Raw genomic sequence first — 25694 nt, 5'->3', positions numbered from 1 at the left:
CACTACCACCTTTACATATGCATTATCTCTTCTACTTTCTATGCTTCCTCATTCATAAATAATGTCCTTTAATTTTCTAGTTCTTTCAGACCATCTAGCTATGATCTACTTCATTCGATCAGTATCCAAGAGTCCATGTTTCTCTTTCTCTAGAGCAGATAGTAAATCAAGATTTCGAAGAAAAGTAAGTCATTGTCTATGAATTTCCTGTCTCCCTCAAGCTCACTTTTGACCCACTCAACAAATGACTTAATTCTCTTAAATAAATGCCAAAATCGAAATCTACTTTCCGTTTGTATTCAATAATACACAACATTTCAGATATATTATTGATAACATACGATTTCATTGCATTAACAAGGTTAACGTGTTTATCAAATCTATGGGACGTTCTGGGGGTAGAAATAGCCAACGACAATATGCATATTGCTAGTTGAGTCATCAACAAAGGACTTGGGTTTAAAGCATCTTCAAGCTATTTTCTCCTCTCTTTTAGTTTCATAGTTTCTGCTTCTCGTTGACTAATAGACTCTATAACCACGTCACTGCTATCTTTATGCAATTTCATGAGAATTGTCGTTCCAACCCTAGACACATCAACACCCATTTCTGCTCAATCAATAACCTTTTTGTTGTGAACCTATACTCTTTCAATCCTCAATATTTTACTACCCCTATCATAATTTTAATTTTGCAATGTGATAGGGAAGTAATTAAAATTAGTGACCTCTTTGACAATTTGCTACATCATTTTATAATTTTCTTAGAAAAAAGCACTAACCGAATCAATCAATATAGTGCTATCATCTTCCATGTCTATAGCCTCTTCAATGCTATTTTTTTGTGTGGATTCTTGGATTGGGTTGATTCAACCATGTGCACTCTTTCTGGAGTGAATCTATGAGGATTCTCTTCATCATCATTTCCATTTGATAGCCCCCAATGAACTAGTATTTCACTTGCAATAGTTTTTTTTTTACTGGTATATGAACTTGAACCAGTACTGTGTGTGAAATATTGAGATTTCCCTATAGGTTTTATGTCTCTTTGCCGATATCTTCCTCTCATGTCGATGCTCTCTTCTTCATTGATTTATCTGACATCAATTAGATGCTCTTGATTTTTTGTTGGTGCACTGTTACTTTCCTTGCTCTTATCTCTAGCTCTTGGAATCAAATTCTCATATCTAACAAACTCTAGGTGTCCACTGAAAAAAATGATTAAAGGCTTTAACGACTTCATCTTCACTTAAGTTAAAAGGATATAAAGACGTTCCAAGATCTGTAGTGTGAGTCATATTCTTCATAGTGACTTCTCCAATAGTAAATGGAAAAGAAATAAATTAATTTTTCTTTTTCTATTCAAGTATAACTAGCCAATGATGGTATTTCCTCTAGAATTTAGCAACAAAATACCTATTTAGAACAAATTTTGGCAATATGAATAGCTTATCTTCAAAACCATACACTCAAATTACTGTATTTCTTTCTCTTTCTTCATGCACCCCTTTTCCAAATGGGAAAGCTTTAACTTATGTTGATATTCGAGGAGGACCTTATCCAATTATCATGTAATAGACTTGTTTTATAGGGACATGTTGAACTAAATAAATATTAATAGAATTTGTCTGCTTCAACATTATAGAATATCAAAGCTACATTGGTTCCTCACTAAAATTTTATTTAGGATTACAATTTAAGTCATTAGACACATGGCTTGACACAAGGGTTGTTTTTTTAACCATAAAGAGTAGTACACATATATTAATCCTCACCCGTACGGGGCCAAAAACCGAGAAATTTACATCAAAGTATAGAGCCCACTAAGGGCCTCTAAAATTATATGCTTCTCAACCCATCCCAGAGTATTCTTTCCCAAAAAACAAAAAATAAAATTCCCTTGCTATTATCCTATGGCTATACATTCTGCCATATTGGTTTAGCAAATATTTACAAGTAAAGTTTGACCTTAAAAGACATGCATGGAAAAGACTAAAAGTGCATGTTACTCCTCCATCGATGCTGGACTATTGAGATCTATTCCATTATATTATTCGTCTGACATTGGGCTGTTCTTGACCATTTTGATCTTCAGGTGGTCAATTTGTTGTCTCATAGCATCCAATTCATCCTCCAATTGACGAATGCACTAATTCTTCTCTATTTGTTTCTCCTCCATTTACAATGTCTCCTTTTGTTTCTGGTGGATGCACCTCTAAACAATTTCCAAACCTTCCTTAATTTCCATATGATCCTTCTTGTGGCTATCACAAGCATGTTTAAGCCTGACATCCTCCCGTGCTAATCTTCGAAGCGATCTGCCCGACCGAGTTTGGCGGCGGCCCCATGAACTAGTCACCTAGCGATCTTCTTCAAAATTTCTCACCATATTCATTTTGATAGCAGGGGAGACACCAAAATGACTACCCACACAAATGCTACACCGACCCAAAAATGCTCCAATTATTATTCTTACAAACAGGAATATATAACGCCGAGTTGCCACTACGCTTAGCGACTGTGTTGTCACCGTTTCTAAGGCCCAACACCTTCCCCCAAATTCCCTCAATACAATTTACCTCCACTGTGCCTATAAATCTGGTGTTGACACTGCACTGACTTCCCAAGATCCCCTGCCACAACTGCTGGGCCTTAGAAAAATAGCCCCGAGCAGAGATAGAAAAAATATTCAAACAAATGATAATTCTATTACTTAATTTAAAGGACATACTTGTCTGAAATCTAATGCAGAATTGATGAGGGGTACTCATGATGCTGAAATCATATTGCTCCACCATAATTTCTCTTCTCTTTGATGCATTCGTCAACTTATCCCATGCCTTCTTCCCTCGCATGAAAATACCATCCCAGACCAGAGGGATTAAATTCTCCTCACCTTCTCCAAAAGTTCACATGGTTCCTTTGTTGTTTCGCCAGCCGTTGTAGTTGGTACAAGGAGATGATGTATGATTTCTCATGCTGAGAAAACTCCTAAATCCAAGTGTGACAAGCATGATGAAATCAGCCACAATTCAACATAATCCCACACTTTAAGATTGCAAGAGGTGGGTGGATGGGCTAGGAGAATTGAAAGATGATGGGACAGGGGTAGGCAAACAAGGGATAGGAAGGGTAATGAGGTGGCGTCTAGGGTGGAAAGGGAGAGGGGTGGTAGGGGAAAACGAAGGGGAGGGGTAGGGAAGAGAGGGTAAGGGGTAGGATTAGGGGGAGGGGATGATAGGAATGGAAGAAGGGAATGAGGGTGGAGTATGGGGGATACAAATGCAAGAAAAATAAATCCAAATTGCTTTTTTTATGAAATTTCTTGATCCTACCAGGAACACACTTTGCAATCAATATATTGAGATTCATTACATTGATTAGGGAATGAATAAAGTTTCCACTATACCATTCACATTACCCCTTTCCTCATTCATTCTATAGCCAAATTGGCTTGCTTGTCTTCTTCCTTATTATTACCTCTTAGGATATGGAAAAATGTAACTCGATCAAAGAGAAGGATCATGCCTTGAGATTGCTTTATGATCTGGTTTAGTATCATGTTTTTTGCCGATGAGTTGTATTTCATATGATTTATTATTAGCATGGAGTCACCTAGAATTTTCATGTTCTTGATGCCCTTTATTTAAGCCTGAGAAATCCCGAGGAATAACCCATAGGCCTTAGCTTGATTATATGTCTTCCTTCCCAGGACCCAGACATATCTGTATTATGTGATTCCTTTGGGATTAATGAGAATCCCTCCCACTCCTACCACCCAATCATGAGGGTTCTTATCTGGTACCCCATCATAATAAATATATTTCCCTTGGGCAATTCAAGTAACTAAAAAGCTAATTAATTGGAAATGACATCATCCGAGTTGAATATACAATTTTTTTTTTGTATGAGAGATATCACATATAGAAAATGCATTCTTGAACATTTTGGTAGTTTCTCAACTCGTTATGTGGGCACCAGAGCTAATAGAAGTACCTAAATGGTTATCTAAATAAACAAATATCTAGCAAAGAAAGATCAGCAAGAACCTAAGAAGTTGGGGAAATGAATTTTTGAATATTTTCAAACTCGCTTGCTTCTGACTTTAGGAAACTATCTACATTGAACAATTTTAAACACTTATTTGGTTCTCATAAATTTAGTAACAATCTAAATTCCTTCATATTTAGAGAAATATTTTTCATTTCTCAAATAATTGTTTTTTTTCTTGAATCAAAATTGTTTGTGCATGGATAAACAATTTCTCTTAAATCAAAGACTTCTGGAACACATGAAACATTTGGTAATACACTACTCTAAATCTCATTTTTTTTCTCTTCCATTGGCAGATTCACATACCACACATACATCATTGACCAGTGAAATTTCTCATCTATGCAAGGAAATGAGTTAATCGTATAACTACAAATAACCTCTTTCCTTCCTCTACTACCCAATTTTGTTTTGCACTAAAAGATACTTTGTTAATGAGTAAATCTCTCAAATCCCATTAACTTTATAACTCTCGTCTCTCTTCATCATCACCATTTGTTACTATTACTTGTGTGAAAACTGTTACACACAACACTCTCAATAAATAACAATTAAAGATATCAGAGCCAACATTTATGGGAAGTAATGGAAATAAATCTCAAAATTCCAAAACCATCTTTTCCATTTAGTCTACACTTTTCTCCTACTTCAATATCATTGATACACATGTCATAGGAAACAAAAATTTATGATATAAAATAAATATGAGTTACCTATGATCATGAAAATTAACTAGGAGACTGTCAATAATAACTATAAATTGAAAAATGTGCAAGGAAAATTGCAAATAAATATTAAGTGGAGACATGTTAAAATGCCTTATACCAAAAGTCAATTTGATGGCTAATCTAGTCCCCACCACTATATCGATGTCAATTAATTTTATTTGATATCAGATTTAAAAAATAAAAATAAAAAAATGAACCAAATTTCATTTACAAATGATCTCACAAGTTGTTTTGAAGACTATGGCGCAAAACTAATTCTCACAACAGAGAATATCTTTCAAAATATTCTGTGCATTTGCATACATTCCCCTGCAAATTTAATTTGCACACCTACATATTGCACAACACTAAACCCAAATATTTGAACATAGACAAGGATTCACTCTAATCATAATATGAAATACTCGACAATAAACTATCATGATACACTAATGTATTCTCAACCTAATGCCACCAACCAAGAATTAATAGTTTATTCCAACAACTTTATGTTTAATGCAATCAAGTATGTTGATTTTGATAACAATAATGTAAAGATTCCACAGAGTGGAAGATTTGAAAATTTCAACGAAAAGAGAAATAAACATTACAATTCATTCAAAATAAAAAACCAATGCGTTCAATCTAGTTTCATGAAGCAAGAAACAAAAAATCTCTTATGGAATATTCCATACCTCTGCATACATTACCCACATATTCCTTTCACCCACCTCCATCCCGCAAAACACTACATATTAATCAATTAGTTATCCACCATATACAATGTATCCAAAAACCCTAATCTTCAAACATAGACAACAAATGACTTGGACCGTAACACGAAATATTAGACAAAAAATTGTCAAGACACACTAAATTATTCCCAGGCTAATGCAAAAGTTCCACCAACAATCAATCAATAGTTTATGCTAGATGTGACATCAAATAAGTTGACATCTCGATTTTAGATTAAGCTTGAATGACAATTCTAGCCTGTATTAACTATCTATAACAATGAACATCACACTACATTTCTCTGAGATAGACTTATCCCCTTGTCATGACATGCCACTTCCTGAACCCTCATTTGTCATCAATAGTGAATTAATATTGTATCCCAATGGCATTATGTTATGAATTTCTTTCTTTTCAAATTATAATTAGGCATGCCATTTAAATAGAATTGAAAGTTGAGGATGTCATTTTATGCAACACCATATTTGGAGCTAACAATTTATGTAAGGCAATAGAAGATCAAACTATACTCCTAGATTTTAAACACATTATGCAAAGAGAAAACGTTACACACTCCACTATTTCAAATACACATTTGATATCAGTAATTGAGATGTTTGTACCACAACAAATAGCTTTTTTCCTCACTCTGCTAGCCATTTGAAATTCTTTCTTACTCATTTCCCTATATAGTCACCACCTCATACTATTTTCCACGTGAAATACATTATGAAATATTTGTATCAGAGATAGAGTTGGAATCCATATTTTTTATCATCCCAATGTATTTCGTAATTGACCGATATCATCATAGCATGGATATATCTATGTCCTAATCACTTTTACATTTAGTGCTAATAGCTTCCTATCATGATTTTTCTTTTCCATTGTCATAGAAACATTGGAAATAACTTGTAATTAAAGTTAAATAGTATATATGATTAATATTAAACACCACTATAGGTAAATATTAGTCGTTTCAACATTCAATTCATTGAATAGGTGCATGCAAATGTCATCTTCTTTCATATCATTTGGATTTTATCAATAACATGCGATTGTTGTTCCTAATGATGCTAGAATTGATGCAATTTCATGCCACTTACATAAACAAGGGCGTGTGAACAAAAAAATCGAGGAAGAAACATTTCCCATCAATAGTGATAATTTCATTAAATCAACATTCCTATGAATTTACCATCACAATTTAAGCATGGTCATGATAACACATGTAATTTCAATGCCAAATTCATCATATTAAATATTTACAGTTTCAATATTAATAGGAAGGAGATGTGTGGAAGAATTTTGAAAACAAAAAATTTATCTCAATGGCCAGAAAATTTTGGAAGAAATATTATGTTCCTTGCTCTACACACATGTTCAAGCCAAAATATGATTTTTCTATGAAACTATTAATAAGCCTTGCAGCTGCAAACTCCCTCGCTCCACAAGCATTTTTGACAATTCAATTTTAGAAAGCCCAATGTTTCCCATTTTTCATGCCATGAAATTAAATAATATTGAATGCACACCTGTTCTCTTTGCATGCGCGATGTCTTCACATAAAACGACTTCCTCACACACATTAAAAAACACTCAGTTGAATGTTCCATAACAAGTATTTAATTCTAAAATGTAAAATCACAAATTCACATAGTATTTGAAAGCATCTAGAAAAATGAATGTGCAGAAGAAATTTGTTGGCATGAAATTTATGTGGAGGATAACAGCATTACAGATGAAATATTTTGTTACATTATGAATTAAAGTTTTTGTTTCTTTCTCCAGAGACTCAATTTAATGTTATAATGGATACTAGGTTTTTTTATATATTGGATAGTACGTTTTTACTGAAAGTTCAGATAATTTCATGTCTATGGAATAAAGTTCCCTTTGTAGTTGCATCCCACATTATTAATTGATTAATAACATGTACTATCGTGCGGGAAAGACATGTGCAAAAGGAGGAACAAAAAATTGCAGAAGAATTTATATGTTCCTTTCTTCGCACACCAATTCTCCCACACATCACTACTTCTTCACATGCATAGACAAATGCACATAGTATTAAGAAACTTTGAATACCAATATTTGATAATTCTAATATTTAAACAATTTTTTTTAGTTTTGAAAACCACACATCCCATGTTGATCCACTAACCATTACGAATTAAAGTTTGTGTTCCTAATTAAAATAATTTCTTCTTTGAGGAATAAAGTCCCCTTTCCACCACCCTTCTCTTGCACCTACCCCATCCTCTACACATCCTTCACTCCACATAGATTCATAGCTCTATGGAACTGTTTTCTCACACCACTAAATCTATAAAAAATTTAAATGGAAAGGAGTCTAAAATGAAATAATAAGAGATAAATAAATGTCTTACTATTAGTGTCAGAGCACTTATCAAACAAATCTGTGGAAGAAATTTTTGGATGAAAATTTTATCCAAATGCCAAGTTAACAAATATTCTTTCTCGTTTCAAGACCCTTCCATAACCCATTGAACCGTTAACATTGATATAATGTTCGAAGGTTGAGAGGAATATTTATTCACCTTCCTAGCCAATCATTTCTTCCTTTGCACTTTGCACTATGCACAATCACCCCTCCGCACCCCTCCCCCCTGAATACTAATGTTTTTACTATGTTATTTACTAACATTATTTACTATGTTTTGATTGTAATGTGTGACTAGTTCATTGTGCTATTTCATGTCTATTTTTTGGCAATGTGATTTCTTACATTGTTTTACTGGTTTATCAAATTTGCAAATCATATATTTATTCAAACAATATTAGAAAAATCATGTTTGATTGCTTACAATTGTACAATTTGATTAGATTAGAAAACAAAAGAGAACACTTTCACACATAAAATTTACATTATTCTAATGATCCAATTTGATATAATTTGTAAAATTTATGTTCCATGAACATGATCAGATGAGAGTACATGTGATGAATTTTTATTATAATATTACGTAAAGGAGAAAGAGAAGAAGAAGGAACAACAAGAATACGGAACACAAGATTTAACTTGTAACATATCCGAGGACATTTTTTCTTAAGGCTTGAACGATGTGGGAACCTTCCATTTGATATAAAGATGATTCCATGACTTGATGTATGGTTTTAAAAAATATTTTCAAGATTTCTAAATACTTATTATCCAATAGTAAACGCATTTGTGAGTTAAATATTTATTATGCAATATTCAATGATTTTTTTTAATGCATGTCAGGAAGAGGTGTTTTATGGGAGAGTGGGAGTGTGGAGAAAGACATAGATGCAATTATGCATAGTTACAAAAGAATCACAATAAAATTTTCTTCTGCACGACTACCTCCGCTCCTCCGCACTCTCCACAACAATTGTTCATTGATACATTGTGTTGATTGATTAATATTATAATAAGTCTTTAGTATAGTAAAATATAATATATGGACTATACCAATGGTTTACTTTGAGAATTTGTGAAAAAAATCATTTCACAAATTTTCGTAAGTGAAAACATCTAACTAATTGATTAATATGGAGTTTAATGTAGGAGAGTGGTGCATAGAAGTGTGTGGGGAATTTTATGAAGAGGTAGAAAATTTTCGAAAAGAGAGCTTTGGTTATTGGCTCCGTGAAGTTATTTCTTCAACCATGTGCTCGGTAATTCGTAAATCAAATTTGGTCCACTTTTTTTTTGTTTTTTGTAGTTCAATATTAGATAAAACAAATGGACACTGACATAGTGGTGGGGACCAGCTCAGTCATCAAGACAATTCATGGTAGAGGTAAATGAGCATGTCTTTGCATAATATTATATTTTATTCTCCTTTTATATTCCTTGCTCTGCACACCATTTCTCCAGTAGTGGTTAATATTACTCGTGTGAAAATTGTTACACATGACACTCTCAATAATTATAAATTGAAGATACCAAAGCCAATGTTTATGGAAATAAATCTAAAAATTCCAAAAAAATCTTGTCCATTTAATTTGTACTTTGCTCCTGCTTTAAAATCATTGATATACGTGTAATAAGAAAGATAAATTTACTATATAAAATAAATATGAATTACCTGTGATCATGAAAATTAGCTGAGTGACTATCAATAGAAATTGTACATAGAAAACTATGCAAGGACAATCATAGATAAATATTATGTGAGGATGATTTCAGCTACCTTCTACCATGAATCGAATTAATGGATGAGCTGGTCCCCACCAATATGTCGATGTCAATTTATTTTATTTGACATCATACTGTAAAACAAGTAAACCAAATTTTATTTACGAATGACCTAACATATAGTTTTAAACACTATAGTGCAAAGCCAACTATCACAACATATTCAATCTAGCTACACGAAGCAGCATACATTTCCCAACATATTTCTTCCCTGTACCTACCTCCCACACATTACTAAACCCAAATATTTGAATACGAAATACTAGAAAAAAAACTATTGAGATACACAAAAGTATTCCCATACTAATGCTACGAAACTTGAATTAATAGTTTATGAAAAAATCTCTATGATCAATGCATTCAAGTTAGTTGATTTTGATAACATAAATGGTAAATATCACTCACAATGGAAATTTCAATGCAAAGAGAAATAAACATTTTAATTCATTCAAAATAAAAAACCAACGCGTTCAAGTGAGCTGCACAAATCAAGGAACAAAAACTCTCTTTTGAAATTTTATGTATCTCTACATACATTGCCTCAATTAGTTATCCATCATATACATGTATAAAAAAACCCCAATATTTGAACATAATATGAAATAATATGAAATACTGGACAAAAAGTTATCACAATACACTAAAGTGTTCTCTGACTAATGCCACCAACCATGAATTAATAGTTTATGCCAAAGGTGGCACCACATAAAATCACATTTCAATTTCTAATTTAGCTTGAATAACATTTGCAACATGTACTAGCTATCGATAATAAGGAACATCACACTACATTTATCTGAAAAGGACTTATCTCTTTGTCATAACATTGGCACTTCCTAAACCAAAACTTGTCATCAATAGTGAATTAATATTGTGTCATAATGGCCTTATGTTCATAATTTCATACTTTTTATATAATAATTAGACATGCCATTTATATACTATTGAAAGTCGAGGCTATGATTTTTTGTGACCTCAACTTCTGATATAACAATTTATGTAAGGAAACAAAAGCTCCATCACTACTCCCAACTTTTAAACATATTTGACAAAGAGAAAATGTTATACACTATGCTATTCCAAATACACAATTCATCAACCAAAGTTCCTATTGGTATGAGAAAATGAGTTATTTGTATCACTACAAATAGCTTCTTTCCTCACTCTACTAGCCATTTCAAATGCTTGTTGACTCGTTTCCATATATAGTCACCACCTACTATTATTTTGAGTCTGAAACATGTTATGAAATTGTTATATCAAATATTAATAGAGAACACCATTGTAGGTAAATATCAAAGTTTTTAGCATTCAATTCACCGAATAAGCATGTGCACAGGACATCTCCTTGCATATCACTCATATTCTATTAGTATTATGATATTTCTCTACTCAACAATGCCTAAACTCATACAATTGCATTACTATTGGTGTAATAATGGAATGTTTTATAGTTGATACATTGTACCGAGTATCATGGTGCGAATGAAGTGAGAGGGCCATGCATTGTATCAAAATTTCTTGTCCTTTCTCTGCACACTCATTCTACCACACAACAACTCTTCCTCATATGCATTAAAAATATACTTAATTGAATATTCGATAATTATTATTTAATTAAAAAATGTAATAAGTCAAAATGGGTGTGTGGAAGAAAATTTTCGACGAGAGATATATGTGGAAGACTACAACATTGCGGATGAAAGTTTCTAATACACTACAAATTAAATTTTTTGTTCCTTGCTCTGCACACCCATTCTCCCACATAGCACACCTTTCTCACATGCATCAAAAAGAAAGTTCATTTAAGATTGGATACTAGATTTATGCTTAAAGTTAAAATAATTTCATCTCCATGAAATAAAGTGTCCTCTACAACCCTACATGGAAACATGGTGGAAAATGTCTCTATTCCCTATACCACACACCCATTCTCCCACACAACACTACTTTTTAACATTCATTAAAATGAAACTTAATCTTATATTGCTTAATAATAACAATTATTTAATCCACAAATGTGAAATGACCAATGCAGATATTATTACAAAACCTTCAGTACTAAGATTCGTTATTTCTAGTTTATAAACCACTCTTTATAGTTTTAAAAACCACACATCCCATGTCGATCCATCAAATAGTGTGAATTAAAGTTTTTGTTCCTATATAAATCAATTTTGTTTCTACGGAATAAAGTTCCCTGTGCACCTCCATTCTCGTGCACATACCTTGTCCTCCACACATCCTTCTGCATAGATTCACAACTCTATGCAATTATTATCCTGCACAACTAAATCTATAAAAGGATTAAATGGAAAAGAGTTTAAAATTAAATAATAATAGATAAATTCACTAGCATTACATGTTTTTCTGTTAGTTCCATAGTACTAACTGAATAAAGTCCCCACCCCTACTTAGAGGACATGCTCAGAGAATTCTGTCAATGTTAGTATGAGAGCACTCATGAATGGAATAGAGACTCATAAAATTATCCTTTTCTTATTTCAAAATGATTTTTTAGGCACTGAAAAATACCAAAAGTTAATCACCCTTCATTAGGGGAATTATGTTGCATCATGTCTCACTGATGCAAAGGAAAATTATAAATAAGATTTCCAAAAATTGGAAATTGATTTTGAATTTATTTGAAAATAGAAATATTCAACATTCTCTGAAAAATTTGGTTAAATTTACAAAACTCAGCAAAATAATACAGTGTCAACGCACTTTGGTTGTGAATTTAATGTTATAGTCCCTTGCAAGGAAAGGACTAATAAAAATAGTTATAATATTTTGGAAATTTTTATATTTAGTTATAAAACCCTTATTATTTTTATATAAAATTAATGTAATATTTTAGATAAATGGTAAAATTTAACTCCCACTAAATATTTTAAAATATTTTTAAGAATAATTACACATCAAAATTTGAGATTTATATATTAATTAAAAAAAGTCATATAAACATTAAATATGTTTGTTAAACATGTTGTATTACCAAACCATCATCTAATTTTATTTAATACATTTTTTGTTTTAGTGATAACTCTCTCTCTCTCTATAAAACCCATTTCGATTTAAAAAAAAATATAAATAAGGTTAATTTATTATCAAATTCAAGTCTAGTCGGCTTGAAAGGTGTCTCAGATGGCTCTTACACAATATTAGAGGTTCTCGCTAAGGGCACTTACTCAGGCGTTTTCTCTTGGTTTAAATAATTGTTGTTTTTTCTTTCTAGCCAACTTCATCCCTGGTTTAGTTGCCAACTTCTTCTCTTTTCTCAATCACAACCATGTAATAAGTTAGGTTTCTTTCACCATTGGGAAACATACCAACCTAAATATGGGTGTCCCTACCATAGTAGGATGATCGATTATGAAAATTTGTAAGAAAGTATACCATCAAACAATGATTTCTTTAAGAAAAAATGAAGTGTTTCAAGTTCATTAAAGATTCTTTCTCCTAAGGCTCAGGATTCACAAAATAGTAAATTCAGAGAAATGGAAGGTCTATTCCTCTCTAAATATAATTAAAATTACATAAATATAATTCATATTGATCAAATAATTTTACATATATGCTTGAAGTATTGTCTCAAGATATAAAAACTATCCTGGACACAATCACTTGGTTGAGAGAATAACTCAATCACACACCAAGATAGAAAGCACCTAGATCTAAACAACTCATAAAGAATAAGAATAGAATCCTATACATATAAATCATCACACCTAAAATAAGTAGGACCATTATGTTTTATAACTCCCCCTCTTAATTACTATTTGTCCTTATCTCAATTGCCAAAGCATAGTTTTGGTGCAACATGTTGTGATCCAAACAAACGTTTACAAGAATTACCGAAAAATATGTTGATGTCCATATAAAGTAACAACCATCCAACAAAATGCATGGGTCACTAGCCACTATGACCATTGGTCTGCTAGGATGTAACTTCTCATACATTGTTCATTCAACTGTAATTATGTTTGTATATGTATCTGTAAGCCCTCATTTATCCTTATCATGATGGGTTTTCTCATATTACATGTACCTACACTTTTGGTTGTATTGGCTTACCCTAATCCACGTTCAACGTTTTTTCTAGTTAACCCGCAACCATGCTTGGGGTTTTCTCAACTAACCCTCAACCATGCTATAGGAATCCTTGTACACTTCGCTCTCACAAGTGGTTTCTATCTTACCACAAATATGCACTACAAAGTGGTTTTCATCTTACCATAAACTTGCACTTACAAAAGTCAATTTAAAATTATAGAAAAGTTCATACGCAGACACATTCCTTACTAGGCTTAATTAGATCATGTACATACTATCAAAAAAATTTCAAGGAGCACTAAAAAACATTATATAATTTCTTACTAATACATGTGTGACTCACATCTACTTTATTGTACACACCTTTGCCTACATTTTTCCACCATCCAATCTTAGTTGTTGCTCCAACCAACATATGCTACTGCTTTCATGAACCATCCTTATCTTCATTGTTATTTTCATCTTGATTCAATATTCATATTGGATTTTCTCTTCTTCATGAGGAAATTGTTAAAGTGGTCAACTCTAACAAAATGACACTCACATATTGAGTTGACCAGACTCAATATATCTATTATTCAAAATCTAAATAAATTTAAAACATAATTAATTTCACCTTGACCAAGGAGTTCCATGATCAACATCTATTTCTTCTGCAACTTTGATTTATCCTCATGGAACTCGATTATATAACACATGCTAATCATATCTGGGTAGTTGGTGTAAACAAAATGACACTCACATATTGAGTTGACCAGACTCAATATATCTATTATTCAAAATATAAATAAATTTAAAACATAATTAATTTCACCTTGACCAAGGAGTTCCATGATCAACATTCTCTTTCTTCTGCAACTTTGATTTTATCCTCATGGAACTCAATTATAGAACACATGCTAATCATATATGGGTAGTTGGTGTAAACAAAATGACACTCACATATTGAGTTGACCAGACTCAATATACCTATTATTCAAAATCTAAATAAATTTAAAACATAATTAATTTCACCTTGACCAAGGAGTTCCATAATCAACATTTTCTTTCTTCTGCAACTTTGATTTTATCCTCATGGAACTCGATTATAGAACACATGCTAATCATATCTGGGTAGTTGGTGTAAATTTTTACTCTAGACAATATCTTTCCCTAACTGAATATTTTCTCTAAGTGGGCCCTAGCCTCCAGTGTCATCCAATTTTGAGTTGATGGGAGCTGCATCCTGTAAAATAAGGAAGAGGAGATGAAATTTCTCGAATAAACGATAAGGATAAGTTGTATTTTTCCAACATAGCCATCTTTTAGAACCTTTAAATCGATTAGGAATTACTAATCTATCTCTATCAAAGTGAGAAACTAAGACACTTGTTTGAATTTTTAGAGCATGATTATGCAAACAAACTTCATCAACATGACCACTTCAAGTGGATTTGTGCACTAAGAACAATAAGTTCTTGAAATAGGTGATTATTCATCTTCTCATAGACCATCGACTAGAAAATCTATCAGATTGATCTCATTTTCAAAGGATTTTATACTTAGCATGAGTTCCCATTTGGATTTTCTCTTTCCATGCTACACACCTAGATCCTTCTCCAATCACTATTATCCTTTATAAATTTCTTTGAAGAGAGTGTAAAAGATAAGAACCCAATACACGTTTAATCTCTTATTTAAATACCCACCATCTGATTAATCACCCTCTTCATATGTCCATTGTGTGACACATCTTTTGACATTACCTTTCTTTTGTGGAACCTCTCCATTGCTATCATTGTCGCAATGTTTTAGCTGATGGTTGGAGGAAATACGCTCCAATATGCAACTTATGTGCAATCAATTAAATTGAAAATCCCTAGAATTGACTTTAGGAATGAACAAAGGTTAGTAGATCCATTGTCTTCTTTGACGACATAGGACACATGGTTCTGACTAATCCTTGTATCAAAGGAATATTTTTGAAGAATGAAATGAGAAGAAGGAAAAATTCTTCCACTAGGATAAATGAAGAACACTTTATTGGTTTTATAATGAAATACAAATCCACCTCATGTCACTTCACAATCAAATAGGATTGTCACTAAGCCACTTCTTGTAGGAAACTCCCTAAAGCATGTATTTATAAAATCTCTCAAACAGTGAGCATCTATAACATTTGGCACAAGCCCCTTATTGTCCATTACTAGAAATACCCTAGTTTATATGCATCCCATACAGGGACTTTATCTTAGATCCTTCCCATCTTAACTCTTGTCGGCATCCTTCTAAAATGTTTCTTGATGTTATAAAGGAAAATGCATTCCCATACATTGGTGATATAAGTAATTAACATCCCTAAAATCAATGCCATCAAGGAAGGTCCCCTGAGAGCAAATGATGATGAATAGATCTTAGCACATTATACCAGAATATGGACAAACCTGCTCCCATGTCGATTCTCTCCACACTCATAGTGTATGATGGGAAATTTAACTCTTCCTATAATGTTAGCCTCCTCTAGTAAGTTTGGTGGAGAGACAAAACAAACATAAACCATGTTATAAACAAACTACAACACTCAAAATCACTACTCTACTCTGCCTATTTCCTTGGGCAGTCCCATTAGGGAGTTAGACGAGGTAAGTAGGATCTCATACCAAATTAAAATTACATAAGCACAATTCATATTGATCAAATTATGTTACATATATATCTGAGGTATTGTCTCAATATAGACAAACTATCTTGTAGACACAATCACTTGGTTGAGAGAATATCTCAACCATACACCAATCTAGGAAGCATCTACATCTAAACAACTCCTAAATAATAGGAACTTACTGTACATAGAAATAATCACACCTAATACAAGAAGGAATTATATTTTCTAACTAATATATCAGTCAACTTCATTATAGTTTGTTTCTCCTAAGGCTTAGGATACAAAAAATGCTTAATTCAGAGAAATGGAAGGGCTACTTCTCTCTTAATATATTAGTTTTATTTTATTCTCAGTGGATAAGGGTTTATTATGTTTTTAATTTTTGCTCCTAGATGTTGCAATTCCTTGGAAGAATTATCATTACAAGGATGTATATCTAATCTTATGTGCTACTCTTCCGTTAACAACTATCATTTCCTCCCCACCTATCCTCTCTCGACAATATCAATTCATTGATTTGTGGTGGCCACTATAAAAAGAGAACGATATCTTTACCTCAAATTCAAATGCACTCATAGCATTAGCATTGTCACTATGGCTTTCATTTTTAATTTTTATTGAATATATTTTAGCTAATAATTCATAGGTTTAGCAAAATTTATATAAGGTTTCTTACATAATTTCTAGTTCCTATTAGTTTTTTTTTAAGGAAAAAAATATTATTACCATTAAGTGGGATGATGATAATTTAGGTTAACTTCCTTAGATGAGGGTTATATGGGAATTATTCTAAGTTTTCCTTATGTGCTTAATAATTATCAAAGGTTGATATTTATCTTAAAAATAGTTATGTTCTTTCTTACCTTTTAACTAAATTAATTATTTAAAAAAATGACAAATGACCACATGTCATAAGAATATTAGTTATAGCTTTTGGGCCATGTGGTAATACTAAGCAATAATGTTGTAACAAAGCCTATTTATAGGTTGAGAATCCTCTTGTAAAATGGGGATGAATCTCTATGGTTAAGAATCTTGTTTTTTTCTAAATGTATATCGCTATAACTCATATATTATTTTTTTATACTTACTACTAATAATAAAATTTTAATTTTTTTTTTGTCTTGGCAATGTGATATTTATGATGGGGTAATCATTTTGATGTTTTTTTTCATTAACCAACCATTTAATTTATATGGACGCATTAGAAATTATTTGTTACCTTAATTTCCATACTTAATAGGTAGTTATTTAATTAAAAGATGTTTCCTCTTCATCCATACTCACTAATGGTGGGATATAAGAACTTAGCATAGAGAATGCTTTGCTAAGTGTTGTTTTTGTGACTAATTCTATGCTCAAAAGAGATTACCCTTTCAATAATTCCATGAACATCCATTTATTTTACAAATAATTAATACAAGAGTCATATTTCATGAGTTTAATCTTGTTGACTCTTGTGCATAACAATGTAAACTTTGAAACGGGAACTGATACGATTACCCGTTTCATAGATGTAGCAAAAAAGTGACCCGATTTTGAAAAGTGGCGATCCAAAATACACTCTTTTTTTTTAGAGCATATTTTTGACACTTTAAATTTTCTTATGTATCAAATATAAATATTTGTTTTTAAATGTTAGTGATTTTCATGCCGATTTTGAAACGTGTTGATGCAGCATCAACATTTTTTTAGAGACTTTATTTTTTACACTTTAAATTTTTTAATGTATTAAGTGTGAACACCTTTTTTTTAGAGGGCCTTATTTTTGACATTTTAATTTTTTTAATGTATTAATGTATTACTTAACAATTTTTCTAGTTATTTTTATTTTTTTAAAAGTTGATTACTTAAAAAGTAAAATATAAACACACACACACACACATATATATATATATATATATATATATATATATATATATATATATAAAGACAAAAAAACATAGAAAATATAAAAAATTAAAAATTATCTCGTAAACCATAAAAGAATTTGGAAAAAGAAAAAAAAAAAAAAACTTAAAAAAACTATAAAATTAAGTAAAAATAGAAATTTTTTAAAAAGCATTAACAAAAAATTGAAAAAAAAAATTAAAAACAAACTAGATTAAAATAAATAAATAAATAAATATATATATATATATATATATATATTAACAAATAAAAAAATTAAAAACTCCTACAATTAAGATTATATATATATATATATATATATATATATATATATATATATATATATATATATTTAGAAAAAAACATTTAAATTTTTTATAAAACTATATATTTTTCATTATTAACAACATCTTTCGGAAAAAATCACATAAGATATATTCTTATGGATGCATTTTGTACTGGCCAGTGTGGTTCATGTTTAGGATAAGATGAGGAACCAGATTCGGGCAATGAAATAAATAGATGTAGAGAGCTATTTACTAGCCATTAGCGAGTAACAGATAGTTTGACTAAGGGCAAAGAAAATATTTGACAAAAGGTTGAGGTAAATAAATAATTTAAAATTTTATTATTTTTATGAAAATATTAAAAGTAGTTATAACAATTAATTTATTAAACCCTACATAACCCTAATAAATCTTAATTGATATAATATTAAATTTTTTCAATCCTTAAATATTAACTGATAAAATTAAATAGAGAGAATCAATAAAAAAGTAATAGGAGGATTAAAAAATAAATAAAAAATTAAGGAAATAAATAATTTTAAATTTTGAATTTTTTTATTACTATGATGAAAATATTATAATAAGAAAATAAAAGTGTTGAAGGACATAAATCATTTTAAATTTTTTTTTTTTGATGAAAATATTACAAGGAGTTGTAATAATTAATTTAATTTAACTCTTTACAATCATAATAAATCTTAATTTAAATAATATAAAAATATATCTTAACTAATAAATTAAAATAAAGAGAATCAATTAAAAATAAAAGGGTGGGTTGGGGAGGGGGAGGGTGTGGGGTGAGGGGGTTAAAAATAAAATAAAATATTAATATAGTTTAAGGGAATATCGACAAAAGAAATAATATATCTGTGTGTGTGTGTGTTATAATTTAGGAAGTAAGCGCAGGAATCCAACATCTATTGATGCTCCAACCATCGTCCATATTTAGATTAATAGGACATTGTTCAATCTCTAGAGTCTCCCTAAACTTACGATGATGAAAATGGTTGATCCTCGCAATGACCCTAGCTTCATCGATGTAGATGTGATGATTGATTTTTTCTGCATGTTCAGCCAAAGCAGAGGAGTGAGACCTCCCATGCTTGATGTCTCCAGCATGTTCACAAATCCTTTGGTTAATAGATCAACCGGTCTCCCCTATATAAGGAGTTCCATAGGAATAGGGAATGATGTAAACACTCTTCCCATCTTTATGGTTAACCAGGTCTTTAACAGAACAAAGAGAACTTCGAATACTCTTAAGGGGTCTAAAAGAGAGATGAATCTTATGTTTTTTCAAGACCCTAGTGATTCTATCCGTAGTCTCTTCAATAAAAGGAATATGAACCCTAGAAGGCCAATCCTTGGTTCAATCTTATTCTTAGGACCTTTTTCAGCATTTAGAAAAGCCCTAAGACCTTGAGACCCGCCCTTAGTCAAACTAGTTGCTACTCACTAATGGCTAGTAAATAGATCTCTAGATCTATTTATTTCATTGCCTGGATTTGGTTCCTCATCTTATCCTGAAGATGAACCACACTGGTTGGTTCGAAACATGTTGATAAGAATATATCTTATGTGATTTTTCACGAAATATGTTAGTCAAACTAGTTGCTACTCACTAATGGCTAGTAAATAGATCTCTAGATCTATTTATTTCATTGTCCGGATCTAGTTCCTCATCTTATCCTGAAGATGAACCACACTGGTCGGTTCGAAACGCGTTGATAAGAATATATCTTATGTGATTTTTCACGAAATATGTTGTTAATAATAGTATGGATCACAAAAGTCTTAGCTCAAAAATATATATTTTTCATTAAAAAATAAAAAACATTTAAAATTAATATATATATGATTTTAAAAAAATAAACATTTAATTTTTTCTTTTCAATATATATTTTATATTTAAAAAAAAATAAAAATGTGTGTGCAATTTTTATTTTTGAAAAAAAAATAAACATTTAATTTTTTTAAAATATATATATTTTTAAAAAATTCACATTTTTATCTAAAAAAATTAAACATATAATAATTTGTTTTTTTAAATATACGTTTTTATTTAAAAAAATTAAACATATAATTGTTTTTAAAAATATATAGTTTTATTTTCAAAAAATATTTATGCAAATTTTTTATTTTTTAAAAAAACTAGAATTTTTTTTTTTTAAACACGTATTTTTAAAATTTTCTATTTTAACTTAAATTTAAAAAGTTTTTTTTCCCCAATTCTTTTTGCTTTACAAGGTTTTTTTTTTTTTTTTTTTTTTTTTTTTTTTACTTTTTTTTTGTGAAAATGTGTTTTTTCTTATTATTTATTTGTTTATATTTTTTTTTATTTTTTTTAAGATTTTTAATACTTATCTTTTATAGGTTAATTTTTTTTAACATTTTATGATTTTTAAAGTTTTTTTTTGTTAATCTTTTTTTTTTTTTTTTTTATATTTTTTTTGTTTTTTTTGTTTTATTTTTTGTTTTTAATATATTTTTTTATTTACGTTTTTTTTTTTTTTTTTAAACTTGTTTATTTTCATTGTTTTATTTATTTTTATTTTTTTATTTTTTATTTTTTAATGTTTTCATTATTCTTTTGAAATTTTAATGTTTTTCGGAGTCATGATAAAACCTTTTGCGCCATTATTTCAAAATGTTGAAAATTTACCCTCGAATTTTTTTATTTTAATCCAACATCAACACTTTTCGTTTTGAGGGTGTTTTTTGCACAAAAAATTGGTTTTCACTACCATTTTTAAAATATGTTCAAAATTTATCTTAGAAAAAAACGTGTTATTCAAGCATAAACACTTTTCATTTTGAGGGTGTTTTTTGCACAAATTTGGCACAAAAAAATCATTTTCAGTGCCATTTTTAAAACATGATCAAAATTTACCCTAGAAAAAAAAAGTGTTATTCCAACGTCAACACTTTTCATTTTTAGCATTGTTTTTCATGTTTTTTTGGATTTTTTGGCTAGAGTTCCCGTTTTGAGTTTATAGTTCCCATTTCAAAGCTTACATTGTTGCATTCAATTTTTTTATATTCATATCAATTTAACAACTTTTTTTTGATACACTTACTTTTCTATATTCATATATCTCTAAACATCTTGTTTGTGATTTAATTTTGAGGGTTAAGGATTAGTGCAAGTGGTATCAAATCTCTTGTACATATACTTTTCTATATTTATATCTAACTTATCATTTAGTTTGTGATTCGATTTTAAGGGCCTTTGATTATCTTTTTGTTTTCTTAATTTAGTTTATCACATTATACAAAAGTTATAAACTACCTTTATGGGGTTACCTCAAACTAAGTTCTCATAATTTGTGGTAAACACATTCATGCTCAAGACACAAAAATATAATGGTTGGTTGGATCGCATCCCTTTGAACTATCACCATAACCACTCCCTAATACTTTTGAGGATATACATATATCCACATAAAAATTCTTTCCACCAAAAGGCTTCAAAATCAAATGTCTAGGGAACCATATCATCCACACATGACATGTTTAAGTTTCATTCCTAGTTATGATGTTACTTTCATAGGTTTTTGTTGGTTGTACATATCTTCTCCTCATAAGACATTCCCACACATGGAGTTGGGTGTGTATTTTTCTATGCAATAAGGCTTCTAGACATGCCTAGATTACAACCCACCCTCAGGAGTATAACATAGGTAGACAACTGAGATCCTCTAAAGATAATCTAATGATGTATGTTGCATCAATGGCCATTTAAGAGAACAACTACCCCTTACTTATATCAATCAATGATTTTTATTTTCCCTATTTTGAGATTCTTATACCCTAGGGTTTAAGCTCTAACACTCAAATCCTTTGAGGGGACTTCACATTCAACCTTTTTCCTACAAACAAATTCTCACATGATTTCTTTTTCTTTTTCTTACAAGTATGTCATGCTTACTTTAATGGGTTACAATAGTGTTTAATGAAATGTGATGAGGGTTTATAGATGTTGCCCCTAATTTGGAAATCCAAGTCTTTGTACGCTTCTCCCTCTCTAGTCTTGCTATGACCAATTATTGCATGAGAAATTACTATTAAAACATCTGATTTTTTTGTCTTAAATTATCATTTGTCATGAATGATTAAAGGTATAGAGAAGCATTTTTTTACCCTTTCGATTTGGTGTTTTCCTCGGAGCTTTTAATTGATTTTTTCTTCTTCTCGATAAGATTCCTACTTTCTAGGTATTGAAAATATTGTTTCTCTTTTTATTTTCGATAGGTATCACCTTATTTTTCTTCTACTAGTCTTCCATTGACATTTTTAGTCTTCTCTCTATGGTATATGTACTAGTTGTAATTTTATCAATATCTTTTACATATGGTACTTGTACAAGAGTTGTCTTTCAGAGTTTCTCATAGGTTTCATCATGTAAAGGTATGACCTGCTTGGTTAGGCCTAGTGATTAGTCATGATGTGGAGATTTCTATTGGTTAAGAAGGCTAAACCATTACCATATTATTTTCCTTGGCTATTAAATATCAAGGTTTCATATTTATTTATTAATTGCTCTTAAAATTTGGAGTTTAACATTTTGAGAACATTCTCTTTTTTCTAGAGGAGTAGACACAATTGTGTAAATGGGAGGTTAATACAAGTTATTTTCATCGATTTCAACCCTATCTATGTGTCCCTTTTTTTCTATTTTTAAGAAGGTATTAATAGAGACCCTTACTTTGTTTTACAACTGAGCTATTTGAATCAATTGTTTTTTGGGAGCTTGACAAAACCTCATAAACTTACGCTTCTAGTAAGAGGACTTGGCACTCATTGATTTTATTCTTCTATAGATTAAATCACATGGGGAATCCTACCATTAAGGATGAGGCAACTACCTTTCTATCCTTATAACTAATGTTATATGTATTTAGCTCTTGAATATCCTTGGTTAAGTGAATGTTAAGTTTATGTAATTTATTTTTACTATAAATAATGGATACTGAACTTTAGACTAAGTCAATGCTACTCATTGGTTTCTATATATTAATACTCTAACTGTTACTTAGAGTTTTGCTATGAAATAAATAAATGGATATTTTCCACTCAACAAATTATTTTATTAATCCATTTTCAATTTGTACTAACTTGTTTGATGTAGTTATTAATAGTTCTAATTGTATTTCTCATTGCACTTCATCAAATAGTCTATAAATTAGGTACATTGAAGTTTATTTTTCCTGACAAATAAATTGTATATTGATTTGTTACATATATTTTGGCCACTATTTATTTCTAGTGATCGTATGTTCTAGTGCATGTTCAAGGTCTTGGTTGGGTGGGTGGTATATTCTTTCCATGACTAGGAGCAATCGCGCGGGGGTGGGTCGCAGGGGGGCGATACTCCTCCTTATTCATTGCACATGATGCAGCGCCTCGATTTTTTTGTTTTGGACCCTATATTAGGTGGGAAAACCTACCTATGGTTTTGTGCATGGGTTTTTCACATGGTTTTCAACATGATGGTTTTCTATCCATGGTATATTGTACATCTGGTCAAGGAAACTACAATTATGTTCTAATCTAGGGTTAATGGTTTAGGGTTTATGAATGTTTCAACATGTATATATATGTATGGTAACATTGAAAGGAAAATAATGAAAAAATCAGTTTGGTAGTCTCGGTTTTGGGATCTAGGGGAAAATATCTGTGTATTTGTTTTGTGTTTCTCGCCATTGTATATATTCTATTTTTCAAGAATTCATTTGCAAGTAATTTCTATACAGGGTTAAAACCTATATTTGGTATCAGATTTGTTTCATATTCAAGGGGATGCCTTTGCTACTGAGGAGTTTTTCTCAGGCCTTTTGTAGACCCTGTTCAGTGGGAGATCTACGAGATCGATTCTTGCGGTGAAAGAGGATGTCAAGCAGTGGAAAGATAGAGATCGAGAAATTTAATGGTCATAGTTTTGAGTTGTGTAAGCTCAAGATGGAGCATTTGTTGGTGGATAAAGATTAGCAGATCACAGTATATCCGGTTACTAAACCAATGATAATGTTAGTAGAAGACTAGGCAAAGTTTGATTGGAAGCCAAAGATCACAATATGGTTTTATATCTCAGATTTAGTATTGTTGAATGTATCAGGGGAAGCTACAACAAAGTATTTGTGGGTCAAGTTAGGGACTTCATACTAATCTAAGTCTTTCGTGAAAAAAAAATTTGTGCATAAAATTTTGAATAACTTGAGCATGAAAGATGAAGATGTGGTGACACAACATCTGAATTCCTTTAATATTATGGTAAGCCAGTTGTTATCTATTGATATTAAAATTTCAGATGAAGATAAGTGCATCAGTTTTCTGTTTTCTCTACCATATTCATGGGATATTCTAGTTATTGCAAGAGATAGCAATATAACTACCTTGAAGTTTGATGAAATAGTCTCATCCTTGCTGTGAGAGTAGATGAGACAGAAAAAGATGGAGAGCCAACATGGAGATTCCTTGTTTGTATGAGTACATCCCATAACAGAAACAAAAATAAGTCCTCGAGTGGGAGATCTAAATCTAGAGGAGATAGAAATCTCCAGGAAAACTTGTAAAGGTGTGTTTGAAATGCGGAAAGGAAGGGCACTACAAAAAAGACTATAGATCTAAAGCCCCTTAGAAAGGAAAGCTGTTTGATGATTATCCTTCTGCAGAGGTGAAAACCACTCAAATGAAGGTGGGGATGTGTAATTGGCTTCTTCTTCAAGTACACATGTAGATCATGAGGCATGGTTGATTGACTCAGATGCATCCTTTCACTTCACTCCCCATAGGGAGTGGTTCTGCAAGTATCAGAAATATGATGGTGGTGATGTCTTGTTAGGGGATGAAAGGAGGGATAGAATCATCAAAAGTGGAAAATTCAAGTTGAAGTTGCAAGGTAGAAGGATTAGAACACTTCCAGGTGTTTTTCATATTCCCGCATTGGCTAGAAATCTAATTTCTCTAAGCAATATGGATGATCTAGGTGTAAAAATACTATTCAAGAAAGATACCTGCAAGATGGTTCAAGGAGAGTTGGTATTGATGCAGGGAGTTCATATTGGAACTTTGTACAAGCTTCTGGGTAGTAATGTTATTGATGGGTACAACAGTTTCATGGTTCCTGAAAGTGGAGAA

This window comes from Pinus tabuliformis, chromosome 5_2 (assembly GCF_031772625.1).
Source record: "Pinus tabuliformis cultivar Carrire ecotype Pingquan chromosome 5_2, CPIR1, whole genome shotgun sequence".
NCBI classification, from domain to species: Eukaryota; Viridiplantae; Streptophyta; class Pinopsida; order Pinales; family Pinaceae; genus Pinus; species Pinus tabuliformis.
This window is presented reverse-complemented; position numbering follows the sequence as displayed.